General features: G+C 51.7%; 1 protein-coding gene across 8 annotated transcripts in view; it reads left to right on the top strand.

The window, feature by feature from the left end:
- The window catches only part of HDAC4 (histone deacetylase 4), a 168,185-nt gene that overhangs the window by 37,730 nt on the left and 108,305 nt on the right, over positions 1-22,150 (top strand). Inside the window, exons 1-2 of one of the 8 annotated variants that reach the window (XM_050339463.1) lie at positions 9,804-9,923; positions 15,022-15,128. The exons of 6 other annotated variants lie outside the window; for them this stretch is intronic. The gene's annotated coding sequence lies outside the window, so the exon portion shown is untranslated. Of the gene's footprint in view, positions 1-9,525; positions 9,924-15,021; positions 15,129-22,150 lie in introns of those variants that run through there. One more of the 8 variants, XM_050339462.1, reaches the window with a different exon arrangement.

Genomic DNA, 22,150 nt, shown 5'->3' on the forward strand with positions numbered 1-22,150 from the left:
TAGGAACTGTTGGTCAGATTGTATCTTTGCCAGAGACAATCTCACAGACATCTCTCAGAGGTTTTGAAAGAGGCAGAATGCTCAATATTCACTGCTTTAATATCTTTTTGTTACTGTTTTCCACCTGTGTTCAGCATGTCTGTGAGCTCCACTTGGTTTGGTCACATTTACAGGCTGTAAATAACATCTTGGTTTGTTAATACATTCTTTGTTTTGGAAAATTCTAAGTGATTTATCAGCTTAGATCCTGGTTATTTATCCCTCTGCCTCTTCCAAGTGAATCATTTTGCTGACTGGGCCATGCAGGGGATACCTTTGTGCACAGGGAGAAAAAGTCCCACAGGGAGGTGTTTCTCCTTCCTCCTCCCAGAGTGAAACCAGCGGTGGCTGCTGGACACTCATGGTCCTTTAATTAGAAAATGTCTCACCTGGAGCTTCCACATCCCCTGAGCCAGGCCTGGGGTGCAGCCAGAGGTATTTGAGCTGCCCCCATTCAGCTCAAGCCCTTTCTTAGGTGCTGAGGAAATAAACCACGTGAGGTTTGTGCCCTTGGTGCCAGCCTGGGCCGTGGCAGCTCAGCCCCTGGGGGGGAAGGTGATGCCAAGCGCTCGGGGGGCTCGGCACAGATGGGACTGCTGTGGGGGCAGCCGCGGTTTGGTGGCCACGTGTGGCTCTTGGTTAATTAAACAGGGGCTGTTCCCAGCCTTACACGTGGCACAACTCGCTCCCCACTGCTCCCAGCAGGTGAAGCTCCGGCAGGAAAACACCTCCAGCTCGGGAAGACACACAATAGCTGGGGGTGAGGCGCGTGGAGGATGTGGGATCTGTGCTACTCAGAGGCAAAAATAGCATCATTTCTAATAGTAAAAGCAAAACTCCTGTGTGTTCTGCCAGCCTGGAGTGAATGGAGGAGTAGTTGCTTACAGATGACAAGCAGGGATGAATAAGCACTTAAAAATTTTGGTGCTGAAGGAACAGCTTTTCCATCGTGGCCTCTGAGCAAGTCCCAGCCGTGCAGCCCCTTTGCTGCTGTCACCTGCTGCTCTGAATTGGGAGGCATGGAATTAAAACTCCCTCTGCATCCTCTGGCTGCCCTGTAGGGTTCCCTGTCCTGTTTTTTATTTTTCCCCGTGGTGCAATGACACACTTTTGCTCCAGCTGCACATTTAATTGTAGAGAACTCCCCAAAAAGCAGCTACCTTTGAGTAACTCACTGAGATTTCTGAGGTTTGGACAAAAGCTGTTGCAGTTGAACTGTCTGAGGTGTGGAACACAACCCTGACGTGCTTTAGTGGGTGGACACCTAAAGATCTCTTGGTAGTGAAATGGAATATTATGAAAGATTATTTTAGATGCTTCCAGAGCAGCAGCAGGGTGGGGGTGGGGGTGAGGTACGTCCTGGAGTAAGGAACTGCCATCCCTTGTGGGGATGTTGGCTGGAGCAGCTCTGCCTCTGCTCCGGGCTCTTGTCCTCTGTGCTTGGTTTTCAGGGGATTTCCTTAGGGCACCTTAAATTTTTGAGCTGTTTCCTCTTTTTTTTTTTTTTCTTTTGTTTTCTTTTCTTCCCCTAAGATGCTCTTGGAGTAGCTCTTTGTGGGCTTTGTAAGAACCTTGTCCAGGGTGGAAACATTCAGGGGGGAAAAACATCTCATGGTAAGAGTGGAATGCACCTGGTTTGTTTTAAAAATACTACTACTACTACTACCACCACTATTAATTGCTTACTTGCTGCTCAATGATAAACTTATTAAGATGTGGCCAGAAGTGATTCTGTGACCAGGAAAATATCCTTTTTTCTCATGTGTTTGCTGGAGCTGAGAGACACTTGTAGTACCTGAGGAACAGGCTCCTTGAAAAGTGGCATTTTGGAGCATTTTTCCACTTGTCTGCCCATGAGTAATGCCTTCCCCATTTCTGATGTCATCTGAGGGAATGTGTGCAGATTTATGGAAGGAGAAGGTGAGGAGTGGCCTTTGGAAATGAGCAAGAATTGCAGCGATATCCGTCAGTGCTTTTATTATTTTCATATTTGGCTCTGGCTTAAATGTCACTGCTCTCCTACTCGGAGAGGTCCCATCCACAGGGAGTCTTGGCAGGTGTTTCCCAGGGATCTTGTACCTGCTCCTGTTGGTTTGGTCCCTTACAGGACGCGTTTTACACTCTCAGATTGTTGTGATTGTTCCTCTGCCTCTTTTATTCCTCTCACACAGAGTGGGGCCCGTGTTTGCCTCTTTCAGAAAGAGCTTGCCAAAGTGGGCACGTCCCTGTGGGAATTGGGCTTTCCTGAAGCTCTAAATCCATAGAGTGGGTTGTACCTGCAGGTGTATCTAGACCAGAGAACCAAACAGGGAAGGCAAGGTGAGTACAGAGTCCAGAATAATGTGTCAGATGAGTACAGAATTCTGGCTGTTCTGGTGCTTCATAATGTGCAGGTGAAGAAGGCCAAGCTGGCAGTGGAATGTGCAATGGGAAGCTTGGGGGTAACTTAAAGGTTTGGGGATGCTTTTGTGAACGCAGTTTTCCATGAACATGGGATCTGTGATTATTCCAGCTCAAACCTGAGAGAGCAGCCCTGGACCAGCCCAGCTCCGGATGGGGCAGCCCTTGGTGTGCTCATCCCTGCGTGTTGTGTTTTGGGGAGGGAGGGGGGGTCACCGAGCCCCGTGTTAGCTGAGTCAGCTCTATTAGCACTGCATGACTTCCTGAATTGCTGCCGAGGAAGGATGTGCTGTTGACTCAGAAGAAAGTTTGTAGTGTCTGGGGACAAGGTCAGCGAAGTGGATGCCCGATTTCCAAAGCTGGCCGCGTGCTGTCCGGGCTGTGAATCACCCCGACAGCGCAAGTACCTGCTCTGAAAAAGGGAAGCCCCAAATGAGAAGGTGGAGGAAGGCCCCGGGAGGTTGCACTTGGTGAGATAACAGGGCAGGGTGGAATTCGTGTTTGCATCATTACAGCTGGCACTTGCTGGGTGTAAACTCGTGTGCTGTTCACGTAAACTCTGTCTGCACAGCTGCGAGTGCTGTCGTGTGCACATCCAATTCCTGAACCGGACTGGGACACGAGTGTTTTGTGTTACAAACACGCCCACGCTCCCCAATCGGCCTGCCTTGGTCTGCCTTCCCCTTTGTGAGCTGTTTGTCTCGGGTGCTTTGTCTGCCCCGCACACCCTGTGTGTGGCATAGCTGGGATTTTTGTGCCGAGGAATGTAAACACCGAATCCAAGCCTTGAAGAACTCCGGGGCTCTGGTGCATCGTCTGTTTGTTATGTAACCTGATGGAATGGGAGCGAAATAGAAACCAGATGTCAGGGCAGAGCAATTGCAATTTTTCATCTGCGAGTGTTGCAGTAAATGGGCTTTGTATTCCTTCCCCCCCTCCCTCTTTATTTGGGAAAGTGCTGCAGGGGAGCTCGGAGCTCTCAGCGTGGGTCTTGCTTGAAGACTTTGTTATTCTGCACTTGTGTTCTTTTACGTAATTGCAGCCTGTGTGCTGCTCCAGGACACCAGTGAGCCCATTCCCAGCTCCAAGGGAGCTGGGCAGAAGTGCTGAGTCCCGGGAGAGCCCCTCGGCGTGTCCGGCTCTGTGGGTTACACGGTCAAGGCACTAAATTTAGCAGCCCGAGTGGAGCTGCTTTGCTGATCGAGTTTGGGAAGGAAATCCTATCAAAGAAGGTCTGGTGCAGGCTCTGCCAGGGATTCCTGAGCTGGAGGAACATCTGGGAGGGGAGCAGATGGGAGGTGCGCTGAGCTCGTTTTCTCCAATTCAGGAGGATAAGAGGGAAAATGGATAATCATCGATTTTTCCTGGTGGGGAAATGGATTCTTCCACTGCTGCTTTATCCCAGAGGTTTCCCTCTGCTGTCTTCCATTAAATAAGGCAGCCCCTGGGTTGGGAGAGGAATCAATACACGTCTGTCTTTGTCTGCATGTGCATCCTCACAAGTCAGGGGAGTGTGTGATCTCACCAAGTGGGAGCTGACATGGGTTTTCCTCCTTCCTTCCCTCCTGTTTTCCGTCCTCCTGCGTTGATGTTGGTTCTTCTGTTGCTGAAGATTTATTCCCTGCCCTTCTGTGTCACTCTGGTTGAGCTCAGAAGCCAGCAGAGCCTCGCTGCTGGAGTCCCTCTTGGAGGAGGCCACGGCGACTGGAGATCCAGTTTTTCCATGGGAGCAGGAGGGTGCTGGGAGCTCTTCAGGCACCCCCCAGTTAAATACAGATAACTTCAAGAAACCCTTAAATCAGCTGTATATTCCTGGTGAAGGAAGGATTAAAGATACTTGCCCCTTCTAAATTTATTCCTTCCAGGAGCTTAAGGCAGAATCAGATGTTCCCAGGTGGAATTCCTTCTTTTCCAACTCTTTCCTTCTGGGGAAGAGGTCAAGGGGAACCTTCTTGCTTTCTACAAGTACTTGACAGGAGGTTGTAGTGAGGTGTGGGTGAGATGAAATAGCCTCAAGTTGCACCAGGGGTGGTTCAGATTAGATATTGGAAAAAAAAATTCCCTGAAAAGGTGGTCAGGCACTGGAATAACCCAGGGAGATGGGGGAGTCTCTGGAAGCGTTCAAGAGGCTCCTGGACATGGTTTAGGGGTGATTATGGTGAGGTTGGTTGGACTGGATGATCTTGAAGGTCTCTTCCAACCTTGATGGTCCTGTGATTCTTCGTAAATGGAGACTGTGGAGCCCAGATGTGATCCCCAGGGTCACTGTGGAGAACATCCCCTCAGGTGGGTCAGGGGGGTGTTTGAGCATCTCCCATGGAGAACATCCCCTCAGGTGGGTCAGGGGGGTGTCTGACCATCTCCCATGGAGAACATCCCCTCAGGTGGGTCAGGGGGGTGTCTGACCATCTCCCATGGAGAACATCCCCTCAGGTGGGTCAGGGGGTGTCTGACCATCTCCCATGGAGAACATCCCCTCAGGTGGGTCAGGGGGTGTCTGACCATCTCCCATGGAGAACATCCCCTCAGGTGGGTCAGGGGGTGTCTGAACATCTCCCATGGAGAACATCCCCTCAGGGGGTCAGGGGGATGTTTGACCTTCTCACCTGCAAAGGCACCTTGTGAAGGTGTCCATGCTCTTCTCCCCTGGCTGAGCTCTGAGAGGCCAGAGAATTGGGAAGCTCTGTGTCCTGTTCCTCATGGGAATGTGCCTCGTGCCGTGCTGACTGTCGTGTCACTGACGCTGGGCCTGAAAGCCCTGGGAATGCCCGATGGGAATGTTGGCCTGAAAGCCCTGGGAATGCCCGATGGGAATGTTGGCCGGAGCACGTGGGGGACAGAAATGTCTCCTTTCGCTCTGAGTCCCAGAGGATTAGCTGTAAGAAGGAAAACGAGTCAAGCAAGGAGGAGCTGGGCTTGAGTCCCCTGTCCTGTGGAGCCAGGGGATCCCGTGTTTTCTGGGGACAGCAATCCTGGCAGTGGCAGTCACATGGCACCGGGAGCTGGTACTATAAACACAGCAGCTCTGGAGAGCGACCTTCAGCATGGCTTCCAACCTTCAGCATGGCTTCCAACGCTCCAGGGTTATTTTTAACCTGTCTGGGGAAATTTCCAATACAAAGGCTGGTGCCAATCTGATCCCTGTGCTTTCCCAAATCCTTATCTTTTGCTTTCTAGTGCTCTGACGCATCGGATGGAACAGCGAGTTTCAGGCTCGGGGAAAGCTGCTGCTTTTTTATGTCCAGGGCACCAGAGAGAAAGAAGTATTTCAGCTCTGTTTTTGCTGCTAAACAGATTTATTTTTCAAGAGGTTTTGTTTGTTTGTTTGTTTGTTTTCTTAAGATGGGTTTTTATGCTATCTTAGTTCAGTTTTTATTTTTTTAAGAAAAATACTTTAAGCGGGGTTTAAAAATAGCTGAAGGCTGCACTTTGATTAGGTTGCTGTGGCACTGACGTCAGAGGGTGACATTTATCTCTGTAGGGTTTGCCCTGTTGACTAAGGCTGTATTTACACAAATGGGGATATTTCTGTCCCCTGTGGGGGGAACGAGCTCTGCTCCAGCCGTGTCCTTGCCCTCAGTATTCCTGAGCTCTGGCTTTCCCCCCTGCTGGCTTCATTTTATAGGGAACAGGAGGGTGGGTGTAGGTGGTGATGTTGCCACAGTGGTGGTGGTTTGGTGGAGGAGGACACTGAGCTGGACTTGGTAAAACATAAAGTGGGGGCTGTGTGGATCCTGGCTGGATGGCTTCCTGAACAGATGGGTGATGGATGTTCCACAGGGAGGAATTACAGAAAATAGGACCTACAAATGGAGCAGTTTCAGCCCAGCGTGGCTTTGAGTGCAGCACGTGGATTTCTCTGCTGCTTATTTAATGTTTTCACCCAGAGTAGTTGCTCTAATTCACTTTTTTTTTTAGTTTTGATTATTGCAAAGTTACAAATCTCTTTTTATAGGGAGACCCAAGCTAAAGCTCTTGATCTGGCACATACAAACTGTATGTTCAGCTGCTGGAGCTTCTCAGACCCTCTCCCCTGCGCCCAGACTTTCCCTGGCCCCAAATCCCCCTGTTTCAACTGCAGCAGAGAGCACTGAGAGTTTCCTGTAAGCACTTGTGTCTAAAATCTGTGACGCATGAAGTGTCCCCAAAAGGAAGTTTTCATGGAGTGGTTTGGGTTGGAAGGGACCTCAAAGATCACCTTGTTTCCCCCCCCTGCCATGGGCAGGGACACCTCCCGCTATCCCAGGTTGCTCCAGCCTGGCCTTGGACACTTCCAGGGATGGGGCAGCCACAGCTGCTCTGACAGCCCTGCCAGTGCTCCCAGAGCTGTGTGTTGGTGGGGAGTGGGCTCGGAATAACTCCTGATTTGTCCTTGGCACTGAGACAACAATAGAGAAGAACCACTAGAAATGGGCCTGATTTAAGGCTGATACAAATTAACTTGCAGACTTTGTCAATTTATCATACTATTCCAGTGCTGGGGCAGCCTGTTTTCCAAGGAATTGGGGGTTTACATCCATAAGCCTTTTCCAGCTCTGCAGGGAAGAGGCAGCTGCTGTGTTTCTGTGCTTTGAAGTGTGAGTTAACTGTTTGACTCCTGCAAGATGGGCAGTGAGTCACAGATTTGGCAGGTTATTGACACTGACTTTTGCATAACTTTTACCTGTCCCTCCTCCTGTGGCAGGACAGAGGAGCACCACTGACCCTCCTGGACACAGAGCCTGCTGGGACAGCAGGGAGTTTGGGGGCCAGTTTCGGACAGGGGGTAACGTGCTTGTGGAATATATTGTTCCCTAATTTCACAGTGAATGGAAGCTGAGGAGTGAAATGCTGTTCTCTCCACTGCTGGCCCTTCTGTGGTTTGAAAATCTGGGGATTTGTTTGCTTTGAGCTGCTCTTCTTTTATCCGCCTTTTTGGGCATCCCAGAGCTGAGCACAGGGTCTGTGTGTGTTGTGGTCCGTCCTGTTTGGTGTGATCTGCCCTCCCCTGCTGGAGTCCTGGGACTCAGAGCTGACTTTTCCAAGCTGGAGCAGAGGGATTGAGGAGTGGGGCTGTTCCTGAGTGAGTCTCAGCTGTGGTTGCAACAGAGGCAGGACCGTGTTGCTCAACAGGCAGCTCTTGAGGTAAGTGTTGGTTTTGCAATGCCCAGCCAGCAGAATTCACCTGGGTAAGTCACTGAGGGGAAAACAAAGGCTTGGGGGTGGCTTTTCCCCCTCTTGGCAGTGGCTGCTGCTGTGGGTGAGTGAGTTTCAGGGCTCCAGCTCTGACTGTGCAGTCCCAGGCTCCTGCCTGGCTTCCCTGCTCCGCTCTGTCGTTCCATTTTAAAAGGGAGAAGGGACAAGGAATCTTTGTGCAGGGAACACTCCTCATCCCATGGAGTCAAGCTGCAGCTTTTGGGCCTGCTCTGAAAATCTGATTACCCTGGAGGAGATGAGGTGTGCCCTGGGTGATGCCAGATAAGGCAAAGCGCTCACACGTGTGGTGAGCCACTCCATTATTTCTCCCCCGCCTGTTCAGAGCAGCTCCCCAGCCTTCCCTGGCTCCAGTGGGATCCTTGGAGAGTGCTGTTGGGCAGGAACAGAGGCAGGTGCTTCCTGGGGCTGTCCTGGTGGGAAGGGCTGTGTCCTGCTCTGTGTGTGAGGATGGCAGTGGTGGGAGGCAGCTGCAGCTCTGAGTCCAAGGGGAGATCCCAGCTGGCTTCACCAGGGCTGGATCAGACCCTGAACCACCAACACAGCCAAGGACAAGAGCCCAGATATCCAAAGTGAGGCTCCTACCCAGCTGTGTCACCGCCTCACTGGGGCCAGGGGTGGCTTTCCAATTATAAATTCTAACACTTGCCTGTTTTTTGTGGTGGTTGGCTGCTTCCAGTGCAGTTACAGAATAACAGAACCACAGAATCAGATCCACCAGGTACCACCACCACCTTGGTCTGCCCTGCAGCAGCGAGCAGGGAGAGCCAGGCAGCTTTGGATACCCTTCCTCGGCTTCCCAGGCATGATCCAGCTGTGCCTGCCACGCAGGGATGCAGGAAGGGAAGGATAAATCTGTGGGAAACAATAACCACTGAAGTAGAAGGAACAGCTTTAAAAGAAATTGGGCTGTCTCTGCCCAAAGCAGAAGCTGGATACTGAGTTTACCATCCAGATATTCCAAGAGGATCGTGCAGATAGGCCTAAAAAAGGATTTACAGAGAAAATTGGCTTGAGGTGCTTTTTGAAGAGCAGAGGAACAGCATGGCATGAAATCAGGGCTCTCCTCTGTCTGCATCCAGCTGCATGGGGTGGCCTTCCAGGAGTCTCTGCTGACCTGAGCCAGCATTCCCAGGCAGAGGCCCCACAGCTGCTCCGACAGGCACATCCTGGGAGATGCCCAAACAACTGTTTGGATAATCTGCCTGTGCAGATCAATTCCTGGGAAAACAAGCTGCTCCCTGCCTGCAGCAGCACACCTTGAGCTGCTATAAATAGCTCCAGGGCCAGTTCCAGCACCTCTGTGGTGTCCTGGGATGTGGGGAGCTCTCAGTTAACGGGGAGGGGTTCCCACCGTGGGAAAGGTGGGTGCTGAGGGTCCCTCTGCTGCTCCTCCATTTTTTGGGGGAAGGTTTAAAAAGTGCCCCTTCCTAACCTGGAGCTCTGCTGTACCGGATTTCATGGAATCATGGAATGGTTTGGGTTGGGAAGGACCTTAAAGCTCATCCTATTCCAGCCCCTGCCATGGGCAGGGACACCTTCCACTAGCCCAGGTTGCTCCAAGCCCCATCCAACCTGGCCTTGGACACTTCCAGGGATGGAGTAGCCACAGCTTCTCTGGAAAAATCTCTTCTAACCCCTCCCCACCCTCCCAGGGAAGAATTCCTTCCCAGTATCCCATCTAACCTGCCCTCTGGCAGTGAGAAACCATTCCCTGTGTCCTGTCCCTTATCCAGAGTCCCTCTCCAGCTATCTTGGACCCCTTCAGGCACTGGAGGGGGCTCCCTGGAGTCTTCTCTTCTGCAGGCTGGACATTCCCAGCTCTCTCCTTCCCCCGGTTGCCAAGTTGGGATGCAAGCAGTCGGTCAGCCGAAGCTCTTCAGGGGCTCTCGGAGCAACCCCTATTCCTGAGGGATCTAGAAAGTTCTCTCCAGTTTTACAGTAAATATTTGGAGTTGGTGATTCTTTTAAGTCCCTGTTCCAACCGCACGTGTCGGGAACATGTCTGAGGTCAGCCCTGGGGAGGGCAATATTTGCTTTATTTGGGTGACTGACATGTTTTTAATCAGACACAGTCGTTGACTTGCAGGCCAAAAATAAACAAACCTGTACGAAGAGTTTCAGCCACACAAAGCAGAGGAGTCGAGGGACTGCAGCCAGGAGCCACAGCATTCCTGGTGATCCCAGAGTTTTCATTGCTTCCATCTTCCCCTCGGAGCCCGGGCACTCGTTACACAGGCAGGGAAGTTCCCCTGTTCCCAGCTCCTCCAGGAGAAACTCTCTGGAGCCAGGTGAGGATGCCAAGGACTCTGCTTTTGCTGACTTCCTGGAAATTGGGATGCTTTTCTTTACCCTGATGAAGGTTTGGGAAGTTTTTGTTGAGCATTCCTGTTAGAGTTGTGGGAGGGGTTTGCTGTGCTGCAGGATCACTTGCTTGGGTAACTTTCCTCTCCAGCAAAACCAGGTTTTATTTCCATAATCATCATTTTTTACTCTTTCTCTCTTCCCCCTCCTCTCTTTTTCCAAAGCAGAGGTTCTCCAGTGTCAGGCAGAGGAGCTCAAGCAAAACCTTTTAGGGATTTTGCCTTTTTTTTTCTTTTTTTCTTTCTTTCTTTTAAGGTTTCCAACCATCCCTTGTGCTTCAAACTGCTGAAGCAAAGCAAAAGCTCAACCCCTATTTCTGCCTGGGGTTTGATAATCTGAAATCATCCCCGTGAGCTCTTCCAGACGGGTGAGCACAGTTCCTTGGACTGGGGTTTTTCCTTTTCCCCTTGTTTGCTGTTCCAAGATACCCAATGTGGCAATAAATCCTCTGTTTTACCAGCTCCTGGTGTTAATTGGGGTGGTGGTGGGAACACCCTCAGAAGATCAGCACTCTGAACATGATTCTCCTGTGTGGGGAGCACACGTTTTATTGACTGGGACTTTTTCAGTGTGGCTGTTGGGGAAACTGCTCTTGTTGAATCCCAGGAGGGTTTGGGTCAGAATGGACTTCAAAGCTCATCCTGTTCCATGGGCAGGGACACCTTCCACCAGCCCAGGTTGTCCCAAGCCCCGTCCAACCTGGCCTTGGACACTTCCAGGGATGGAGCAGCCACAGCTTCTCCATGAAACCTGTGCCAGGGCCTGCCCACCCTCATTGTAAAAAAACCTTCTTTCTTATATTGGATCTAAATCGACCTTCTTTTAGTTTAAATCCATTTCTCCTTGTCCTGTCAATATTTTCTGTATCCTCTGTCCCTCAGCAGTGTGAAACCTTGTGATGTTAGCATTCAAACCCCTCAAATTCACAAGAAATCGCCCCAAATTGCACTCTACAGAAACCCTTTATCTGCTCAGATGATGCTTCTAATGATAATAATTGGATCATCTGAAATCCTCGAAGTACTGAGCCGAGTCAGATCCACAGTGTCCCATGGGATGGGGTGGGCAGGCCCTGGCACAGGGTGCCCAGAGAAGCTGTGGCTGCCCCTGGATCCCTGGAAGTGTCCAAGGCCAGGTTGGACGGGGCTTGGAGCAACCTTGGATAGTGGAAGGTGTCCCTGGTCGTGGCACAGGATGAGCTTTAAGGTCTTTTCCCAGCCCAGCCATTGTGGCATTCCATGAAAATAAGCTGGGCAGTGGTTAATCTGGATGATGGGAAGTCTCTGGTCACAGGCATGCAAAGTGCAAAACCTCTGCTGCAAATAGTAGGGAAAGCTGAATTACAAAAAGGTGATGGAATTGCTCTGAAATGATTTTTTGGGTCTCTTGTCTCGAGGTGCCAGTGAGAGTTTTAAGTGTTTTGTGCAGCTGGGGGAAATGTTTTGGTTTTAATTTTAGCCCTGCTAATAAAGTCTTGTCGTGTGTGTCAGTGAAGCAGAAAGAAAATCACTCTAGAGCTGACTGTAGGTTGTCATTAAAGCTGATTTCCTGCATTAAGCCAAAAACAACCCAAGATTCCATTTCTGGGCTTCCTAAAAAGGGTGGTCACGCTGACGGTTTCCCAAGCCCCAAACCCTGAGAGCTATAGAAATTTATACTAGAAATGAAAGTATTTGCTCTTGTCTGTCACCTTCTCCTGATCCTCATGTGTTGATCTTCTGCTGCCCTCTCTATTTTAAAAACATTTCCTTGCTTCCAGCTGTTGGCACTTGCAGGCAGCTGCTCGTAGGTCCTGCCTGCAGAATCCCTTCCCCGCTGCCTTTGGCCCAGGGGATAAGAAGCGATCTGTTGTTTGGAGAGCACAGCTGAAGGCACATCCTGCCAGATCCTCGGGCAGCCATGCCAGGGGGAAAATCATTGGGAGGGTTTTGTCTTTGGGTCGTGTTTTTGAACCAGGACCTGGGGAGGGATGACAACTGCAGGGCTGTGGGATTGAACTGCATGTGCCGTGCTCTTTCATGGCAGTGGGTTTCTGAGAAAGCTTGTTTTCTGCTTCTCCCCCTCTGTTTTCATCCTGGGGACTCGGATCTGACATTCTGGAGCTGATGGAGCGAGTTCTCCTGAGGCTGGTCCCAAGTGCAGGGAGGTGGGAGGCATTTTTGAGGTGCTGGAAGGGCTCTGTTGTACTGGAAGCTCTTTTAGGTCTTACCCTTCATTTAAAATATCTTCTTCGTGGTGGGGTAGCACTGTTTCATAGGACATCCAGAGCTGGAAGGGATCATCCTGTCCAGCCCTGGCCCTGCCCAGGACACCCCAGCAATCCCACCCTGTCTCTGAGGGCGTTGTCAGACGCTCCTGGAGTGTGAAGGAGAGGTGAGGGACTGGGAGGTGCAGGTGGTGATGGGGGAGACCTCAAAACACCAGGAGCCAAGAGGTCCGTGGGGGATGCTCTTTTGGCAGCCATGGGCTTGTTCCAGCAAAGCCAGCTCAGGATCCAGAGGCTTTGGGGTGGATTGCTGTGGAAGCAGAGTTGAGGGTTGAGGAGCAGGTTTGATCTGCCACTGGGCAGATCTTGACACCCTTTTCCAGACCCTCGTAGGGAAAGGGAAGAGATGCCTGTTGCTGTAGGGACACTGGGAACCTGAGGACCATCAAGGTGCTCCTCGGATTTAAGAGTGACTTTGGAAGTGATGGGGTTGGAACTTCTCACCTACAGGCACGTTTGCCTTGAAATGGTTCCTGAAGCTGACTGGTGTGAAACAATGAAAGCTTGGTCTGAAACAATGTCCTCAGTTGATTTTGTGGTGTTGGCAGGATCTCTGTACATTCCCTTTTGTCTCCTAATTGTTTGCAGGAACATAATGGTGTCATTTTCACGAGTTAATTATGGTAGAAGTTTGTTTGCTGTCTTTGTGTGTGGTGGGCAGAGCTGCAGGGGCACAGCCCCAGCCTGCTGCTGCTGGCAGGGACCCTCCTGCAGCTCTTCCCGCAGATCCCACCCTCTTCCAGCCAGGAGGAGAGCTGGGGTCTTCATCATCAGTGCAGTTTCTCCCCAGTTTGCAAATCTCCTGGGTGAGTTGGACTGAGATGCATGGATTGTATCAAACGAGCCTCGTGCAGGGTGCCCCAGGATGATCCTGCCTTCCAGCCCGACCCTTCCTGGGATCCCAGCTGTATCCACACCTCTGGATACCCTGTACAGAGCTTCCTGAAGTGCAGGGAGAGCAGGACCCGGTCAGGGTCAGGTGCTGCTTTTTTGTGAAATGGGGGAAAACCTTTGTGTCCCCAGCCCCAAACCTCTCTGGTCCTGCTCTTTGTGGTCCAGGGATAGGAAAAAAAGGAGGGAAAATGTCTTTATGGTGGAAGGAGAGGGAGTGCACTGGGGTTGGGCACAGAAAGGTCAAAACACACGCCTGTCAAACAGCAGGAATTCGGTGGGATCTGGCTCTGGGTTATCCCAGAGCTCCGCTGGGATGATGATTGTGCGACACACTAATCCTTCCTGCCGGGCTGTGGGGAAGTACGGCACGGTGCTGATTACACATTTCTGCCTGAAGATGTAGCGCAGCCTAGGGAGATCCCAGATGGTTTTTTTTGGGGGGTCAATAAAGCCCCGTCTTGTCGCGGGGGGTCTGCTCGGGTGTCCCGGTAGCGCTGAGCGCTCGGCAGCTCCGTCCCGGGGATGCTTTGATGCGAGCGTTCCGCTCCGACAGCTCTGAATCACCCGCTCGGCCCTTGATTTGCGTCAATCAAACCGCATTTAAGGCACAAGCCATGCCTTTGTTCGCCGTTCGGAACGCGGGACCCGGGCGGGAGGGCGAGCGGCTGCTCCGAGCGGCCCCGCCCCGAGCCGGGTTCCATCGGCCGGGCTCCAGCTCCGTGGGGCAGGGCAGAGGTGGGGAGATGCTCTCCCTTCCCTCCTGGTCCCTCAGACTCCTCCCGCTGCATGCCGAGTCTGTTCATTCATCTCGGAACGTACGGATTTGGGTTTGTGTTCGGAGAAACTCCTCTGTGCAGGATTCTTTGTGTGAGCACGGGGTTTGTTCCCGAGTGTTTTTACAGAAAGGGATACAGGCTTATTTTTTTTTTTTTTTTTTCCCAGAAGAATTTCGATCAAATTAAACTTGTTCAAGGAGAGTTTGGACAAAGCTCTTGTTGGGATTTTTGGGGTGTTTTCTGCAGGACCAGGGGTTGGACTTGCTGATCTTCCTTCCAGCTCAGGAGATTCCATGATCCTGTGATTGTTCCTGACCTAGAAACTGTGGATCAGGAGCCAGGCAATGGCAGCGCCAGAATGCAGCTCCCACCTCTGAGCCCAGAAATAAATCCCTCTGGCAAACTCAGCCCTGGGGTGGGTGGGACACGACTCACTGCTGCTGATGTGCTGGGAGGCTTTGGGAGAGGTGTGGAGAGAGCCCAGGAAACAACCAAACCCCACAGGAGTCTCCCTGCCCTTTGCCTGAAGGCGCTGGTCCCACCAGGAGATCTTGAGCACGAATGGGGAGCTGTTTTTTCTGGGAGTCAGCTGAGGTTTCGTGGGCTCCCTTTGGAGCTGCCTTAGGCAGATGGTGCTTGTCTTGCTGTATCCAGGGCCGCTGTAAACCCTTTTCCTTTTTCTCCCACCTCCTGCCACTTGCAGGTGTGAGCGACCACGTCCTCTGCTCTCATCCCTCCTCCCAGCCTTCGGAGCCAGCTGAGGTCCTCCCTAACTCCCATGTTCCTGCCCAATCATTCCCTGCTTTCCCTTGTCCTAAACCCACCCCTGACCTAGTTCATTCTCAAACCACTTCCCTGCCTCTTCCTCTCTCCACGCTTTCAGCTCATTGAAGCCTCTTCTCCTCCTTCCCGTCCCCCTCTGGCACCAGTCCTTGTGCTCATCAAAACATTGATCTCATGGGCTGGAGCTTTGCCAGCATAATAAGGCCACTGCTCTTCCAAACACTTCCCCCCTCCCATCCTCTTCCAAACACAGAAACCAGTTTTATTTTTATTTTCTTCACTGGACTTGCTCTCACTGTTTTTCAGGCTGAAATTAGAGGATTAATTCCTGCTTTCCTGCTGACAGTCATGGAAAAGAGCTAATTTCCAAGTGTCAGGATGCTGATCCCTATCTCACTGGGTTCCCAAAGAAGGTAATAAAAGAGCTGTAAGAAGAGGTGGCTGTAGCAGATGCAGCACAGGGGCACGTGTTGGTCTGGTGGTTCCTCGTGTTCCACCCAGCTTTTGAAATAACTCCACGCCTGGAGGGGTTCAGAAAGTGTGTGGATGTGGTACCTGGGGATGTGGGTGAGCGGTGGCCTTGGCAGTGCTGGGTTAGGGGTTGGACTTGGTGGTCTTAGGGGGCTTTTCCAACCTTGAGGATTTCAGGATTCTATGAAGTGGGTCTTTCCTCTGTTTGGAACCTTGTGCTGGTCCCTTGTCTCTGGTTCAAGGTGTGTCACAGGAAGGGTTTGGGCAGGGGTTTAGGAAGTGTAACTTTCCTTTCTTGAGGCTTTTAGGTGACATCCTGTTTTCCTTTGCTTGAGCAGGACAATTTACAGAAGGGACACCTGTTCTGTCCTTGTGCTTCATCTCTGACAAGCACCTGCAGACACAGCTTGGGTACCAGGCAAAAAGTGCAGTGTTTCGGTGCCCTTTGGTGTTTAGGAGCCCTTCCCCAGCCTGGCTGGGGTGGGAGACAGGACAGAAAAGCCCTGTGGAGTCAGCTGGATCCCTAGGGCAGGAATTTTCCTGTGGTTTGTGGGATATGTAACAAATTCCAGTTGTTTAATGAAGCACCTGTGTGGATTCTTGCACCTTCTGCCTCTCTTGTTGTGCAGGTCTGTGGCTGACAGGCTTAATCTCCAGTGTTTTCATGGATACTTGGCCACCTCCTCTTGCTTTTCCTGGCTGCCCAAACCTCAGGAATATGGCCTAAGCCCAGAGGAGCTGGGGATGTGCCAGAGTGATGCTGTTGCCTCCCTGCCCAGGAGTTCCTGGGGCTGTGAAGCTCAACACGCAGGGACTGGGCTGTTTGGAAGCCCCTCCTGACCTCTGATTTATGAACATTTCGAAATTAGGGAATGGCTGCAGCTGAGGCTCAGACTGAGGAGAAGGGCAGTGAGTTCTAAAAGGCTTTGAAGTCACCAGGCTGTGCTTGGGCTCAGGGAAGGGAGGCCCTAGAAACCAGCTCAGCACCAGCTGGGTGCTTTTGGGGCTGCGAGTGCCCCGCTCAGTGCTCCATCTCCAAGCGTCTCCTACCTGGGCAAGCTTCAGTTTAGGAATGCAGGGAAATAGGGAATGCCTCAGCTTTGTGCCTGGGTTTTGTGGTGGCTTGTGATGTGGGAGGTGGGAGAGGCAGAAAGTTGTGCTGAGGAGGAAACCAGCCCTCCTGAGAGAACCCAAATCAGAGGGAGAGCTGTGATCAGTCAAACCATGCCTGGGTTTGGCACCCTCTTTGTGCTCCACCTCATGGAATGGTTTGTGTTGGGGGGACCTTAAAGATCATCCAGTTCCACCCTTCAGGTTGCTCCAAGCCCCGTCCAACCTGGCCTTGGACACTTCCAGGGATCCAGGGGCAGTCACAGCTTCTCTGGGCACCCTGTGCCAGGGCCTGCCCACCCTCCCAGCCAGCAGTTCCATCCCAGTGTCCCATCTCTCCCTGCCCTCTGGCAGTGGGAAGCCATTCCCCCTGGTGAAAATCTTTCCTCACTGTGTATCCTGCACAAGCTGAAAAAGCAGGAGGGAGAAGACTTTTTCCACCTTAAGCTGAAGGCAAGCTTCTGGCAGTAATTCAGTGGAAATTAAAGTTCAATCTTTCTATTAGCTTGACTTGAGTGGAAACTGCTAAATACTCTGGGATGCCGTCATTCTGGAACCTAGGACTGCACTTAGAAGTTTTTTGGGATGTTTTTGCTTTTCTTCCCCAGTTCCTGAGTCCTCGACTGGCTCTTCAATTTTTTAAAGATTTCACAACAACAAAAAAATCTTCATGTTGTGTTTTCTTTTGTTTTTTAAACTCTTTATAGGTAATACTCCTGAGCTCGAAAGTGTCAGTATTAATACAGAATCCACAGAGCAGTGCCTCCTGTTTTGTGCTGGTGTTAGTGAGTGATGATTCAATAACTGCTTCAAAAACCTTTTTTACCTTTTGGCAGTGGAGCCCTGAAGTGCTCCCTGATCTGGGGACTGGGCAGACAGAAACAGGGGAAAGGAGAGTCACAGAATGTCCTGAGTTGGAAGGGACCCACAAGGACTGTCCTGCCCAGCTCTGACAGCCCAGCAATCCCACCCTGTGCCTCGGAGTGTTGTCCAAATGCTCCTGGAGCTCCGAGCAATGTGCGTGACCAAACTTGGGCTTCAGGTGAAAATTGTTTGCTTTTGAGAAGTTCTGCAAAGTCTTGGTCCTCTGGAGATATGAACTTAGCTTTGACTTGTTCCTGGTGCCTCAAAATATGGGTCTTGATTTGTATTAGTCTCTTACGTGGGTTTTTTTTATATGTTTGGTTTTATGTAATCCTCTTGCTGGTCTGCAGGCACGGTTGCTTTGCTTCAATCCAGAAGTTATCCAGAGGCAGGAATGACAGGCAGGAGCCCTTCACCCTCCTCCCAGGGAAGAATTTCATCCCACTGTCCCATCCAACCCTGCCCTCTGGCAGTGGGAAGCCATTCCCTGTGTTCTGTCCCTCCATGCCCCCATGGAGTGCAGAGCTCAGGGGCCTGAGGGGGTGTTGTAAGCCGTGGATGTGTTGGGAGTGTTGGGAAGAGCGTGGTGGATGTACTGGGAGTGTTGGGAAGAGCGTGCACGCCTCCCTCTTGGAGCTGGCAGTGGGGAGGAAGGGCTGCTCCAGGCCGGGGCTTCCCATGGCCTGGGAACACCATGGCTCTGTGGCAGCTGGGTGGAAGGGATCTGTAAAAATTAGGGACAGTAGGAAAATCAGTCTGGCATTTACAGCACAAAGGCAAGAGCAGAAACGTGAGGTTGGATCTGTGGTGGGATGCTTTGGGAAGTGATTGCCTGGCTTTCCTTCACTTGGAAATCCAGTTGCTGGGCTGCATTTTTTTTTCTTCCTGCTGCATTCCTCATTTGGAGCATTGTTTGTGCTACCCTTGAAAGCTTCTTCGCTTGTGTGGGCAGCCCTGGAAGTCTGTTTCCCATCTTTCCGAAGATTCCAGCTCCTTAGGGTTCTTTTGTCATTCAATTTTCTCTTGTTTACCAGGGAATTAGGAAGCTGGAATAGAAGCAGTGTGTGTTTTGCCTTAGGAAACATCAGTAGTCCAGTCACCATTCCAGAAATTCCTCTGGTTCATTTTTTCTCTCTGTAGCAAAGCTCTCGAGGGCTCTGAAGGCTGGGAATGTAAACCTGAAAAGGTCAGACCTCACGAATGCCAGGGACAGGAGAACAGGATGACAGGGATGCAGGGGCACCACTGGACTTTAAACCATGGCTGGAGAACAATGTGTTCAAAGAAAACTGTCCGAGGGCTCGCCTGGGGTACCAAGGGGGAGGTGGAGGGAGAGCAGTGAGGATTTACTGGAGGATTTACTGGTGTTACTGCCTGACTTCGGAGCATGGAGGGATCAAACCACAGCATTTATGGCCAGGAAAAAGGTGGGAGGTCTTTGTGTCCAGTTCCTTCGCTGAGGGATCCCAGCAGCAAGGCAGTGCCTGGGGGAGCAGCAGTTCCAGGGGTTTTCCTGTTGGCCAAAGGTGCGTTGAGCTGGGTCGTGTTCCACAGGCCCTTCCTGTGGGAGCTCGCTGCTTTTGTCTGGAAGACTGTCCAGAGGCTGTCTCTGACCAGGGACAGGACCCAGGGGACAGCTGGAGCTGTGTCAGGGCAGGTTTAGGATCTCAGGGAAAGGTTCTTCCCCCAGAGGGTGCTGGGGCACTGAACAGGCTCCCCAGGGCAGTGTCCAGAGCTCCAGGAGGGTTTGGACAACGCCCTCAGGGACAGGGTGGGACTGTTGGGGTGTCCTGGGCAGGGCCAGGAGTTGGACTGGATGATCCATCAATAATTTCCCCATCCCTGGAAGTGCCCAAGGCCAGGTTGGACGGGGCTTGGAGCAATGTGGGCTAATAGAAGGTGTCCCTGCCCATGGCAGGGGGTGGAATGAGAGATGATCCTTGTGGGTCCCTTCCAACTCAGGCTACTCTGTGGTTCTGTGAAAGGTTTGGGTTTGGATGAGTCCTTGTAGAGCCCTGCAGGGATTGTGGGATCAGCTTTGCCTTGATGCATTTCCAGTCCAAGGAGGGAAGAACCATCCCCAGGGAATCTCACTGGAGTCACAGCACTGGCAAGTGTCGAGTGTTTTCAGCTGCTCCTTTGCTCGTGGTGTGCAAAGGATGAACAGTTCCTGCTGGCTGGGCCTTGGGAGTGTTGAAATGTGGGTCGGGATTGATTTTCCTGGGAGGCCACTGATTGATTGGCAGTGCTGGTTTGATGGGAATGGCAGTGCTGGTTTGATGGGAATGGCACTGCTGGTTTGATGGGAATGGCAGTGCTGGTTTGATGGGAATGGCACTGCTGGTTTGATGGGAATGGCACTGCTGGTTTGATGGGAGTGTCAGCGCAGCGCTGCCTCCGGATGCTTTTGCACCAGGAAAAGGCAGCGCTGCTGTGTGTGATTCCATGGACAGGGATGGATTTTCCAGCAGTGGTTGGAGGAGAGAAACCCAAAAATAGCTGTTGGTGTAAAACATTGGAGGATGTGGACAAAGCTGATGGAGAAATTTGCCGTTTAGCAAAGTTTGTAATCACGGTGGTTCCTGACTGTAAATAACAGCCAGGTGGGATAAGATGTTTGGGATAACAATGTGCACTGGTTCCAGGGAGTGAGAAACTGGGAAAATGAGCGTTTAGTTAGTGGGGAGTGCCTTGGAGTGCGGGAAACACCAGCAGGCTCCTCTTCCCCTGCCTTACTCCTGCTGCTTCTCCACTGCCAGCTTCCTCATCCTCAGAGCCACCTCCCTGCTAACGGCTTTCTGCTTGGCACGAGGAGACAGCCTCATCCTGGAGGTGTTTAAATCATTTCAGGGAGTGAACTAAGCTGGAAGTGAAGAGAGAGAGGTGCTGCCAGGACCCTGGGAGCTGCCTGGTTCCTCCCAGGCTCTGGAGCAAGGGCTGTGTCCTGTGTGGTGGTTCCAGAGGGAGGGCTGAGCTCCCCAAACGTGATGGGAGAGCAAACCCCGTGCCCTGCTTCCCCTGCCTCGCTTTCTGTTCTTCCATGGGCTGTTTTAGGGCTGTTCACCTGGATTTGGGGCCCACCTTGGGCTTCTCTTCCACAGGCTGTGCAGGGCTCGAACTGTGGTGCAGGGGGAGGCCACCAGTGTCACCAGTGCCTCCAGCAAGCAGGGAGGCAGTTGTGCAGTGGGAAGCCAGGGCCGTGCTGTGATTCCAGTCACTCTTTGCCACCCTGGAAGAGAGGAGGATGAAGCTTTCAGAAAGGCATTTCCAGCTGAAACATCTCCAGAGAAATTCAGGTCCTCTTAATACCACTTTTAACTTTTCTCACTGGTTTTAGGGACGTGTTGTGGTTACTGAACGTGCTGAGCCTGCTGTGCATGTCAACTAATGGAGGGTATTATTGTATTAGGACACTAATTATGTGGATAAATGCACAGAATCTATACATAGACATACATTGATATCAATGTGTTAATTGATGTGGGAATCACAGAATGGGTTGGCTTGGGAGGGACCTTAAAGCTCATCCCATTCCACCCCCTGCCGTGGGCAGGGACACCTTCCATCATCCCAGGTCGCTCCAAGCCCTGTCCAACCTGGCCTTGGACACTTCCAGGGGTGGGATAATGTTGTTTTCTGTATTATCAAGCCTTCTATTCAGTGATTTTCATGTATATAATATGGGTGTGGAAAGGCATTATGAAGGAAAAGGTTTGACTTTGATATTCATTTAAAGAGAGAGCTCAGGCCTGTTATGAATTAAAAATATCCCTTGAAGACATTAATTCCTAACTCCAAGCAGCATCTGCCTCCTCCCCAGAGAGCCCTCCTTGGGAGAGCAGCAGCTCTTGGGAGGCCCAGAATCCCTGGCTTGGAACAGCCTGGCTGATTTTGGCCAGTCTGCCCCAGCTCAGAGCCTTTTCCTCTCCAGGGCTGTGCAGCAGAGCCAGAGGTGTAACCCAGGGTTGTCTTCTCCTGACACAATCAGTCCCTGGAGCAGCAATGGGAGAGGATTCTGGATGCTTTTTTCTCAGAGGATGTGGGGATTATTGCAGGTTTTTTGGGAGAAGAGGGTTGGGAAGAGCTCTTAAGATACCTTCTGATGGCAGTGGACAATTGGATTGTTCAGCCTGGAGAAGAGAGGGCTCCAGGGAGACCTGAGAGCCCCTTGCAGGGCCTAAAGGGGCTCCAGGAGAGCTGGAGAGGGACTGGGGACAAGGGATGGAGGGACAGAACACAGGGAATGGCTTCCCACTGCCAGAGGGCAGGGACAGATGGGAGATTGGGAAGGAATTGCTGGCTGTGAGGGTGGGCAGGCCCTGGCACAGGTTGCCCAGAGAAGCTGTGGCTGCCCCTGGATCCCTGGGAGTGTCCAAGGCCAGGTTGGACGGGGCTTGGAGCAACCTGGGCTGGTGGAAGGTGTCTGGAGGTGGGACTGGCTGGGCTTTCAGGTCCCTTCCAACCCAAACCCACCCTTATATTTGGAGACCTCCACAGAGGATTGTTTAGAGCATTTGTTTCCTTTTGTAACACACCAGAATATTTCATCATGCAGTCATCTGACTGTGGCCTCAGAGAAACCCCCCTGGATTTCAGAGCTCACCAGGGTGTTCCAGCTCCTGAGGTTCCTCAGTAGGTGTCAGTGGTGTCTCCAGGCAGTCCTGGAGCAATCTGGGCACTCCTGCAGGTGCAGGGGGTGCTTTGGGGCTTTCATTCCTCTCTGAGGCTGCACATTGTGGGAAAAGCTTCTGTGCCCTGAAGGGAGGGCAGGAGTACTCGTTAATGCACTTCTTAAGTTTCCTTTATCACGTAAAGTTTGGCACATTATTTTGGACATGCACAAAGTCCAGGGGTGGAAGGGCTGCCCAGGGGGATGGTGGAGTCCCCAGCCCTGGAGATGTTCAGAAGCCTCATGGATGTGGCACTTGGGGACGGGGGTTAGTGGTGAACACGGTGGTGGTGCTGGGTAATTCGGTGACCCTGGAGGGCT

The sequence above is a fragment of the Myiozetetes cayanensis genome, unplaced genomic scaffold (genome assembly GCF_022539395.1).
Source record: "Myiozetetes cayanensis isolate MyiCay16 unplaced genomic scaffold, myiCay2020 scf9, whole genome shotgun sequence".
Lineage (NCBI taxonomy): Eukaryota > Metazoa > Chordata > Aves > Passeriformes > Tyrannidae > Myiozetetes > Myiozetetes cayanensis.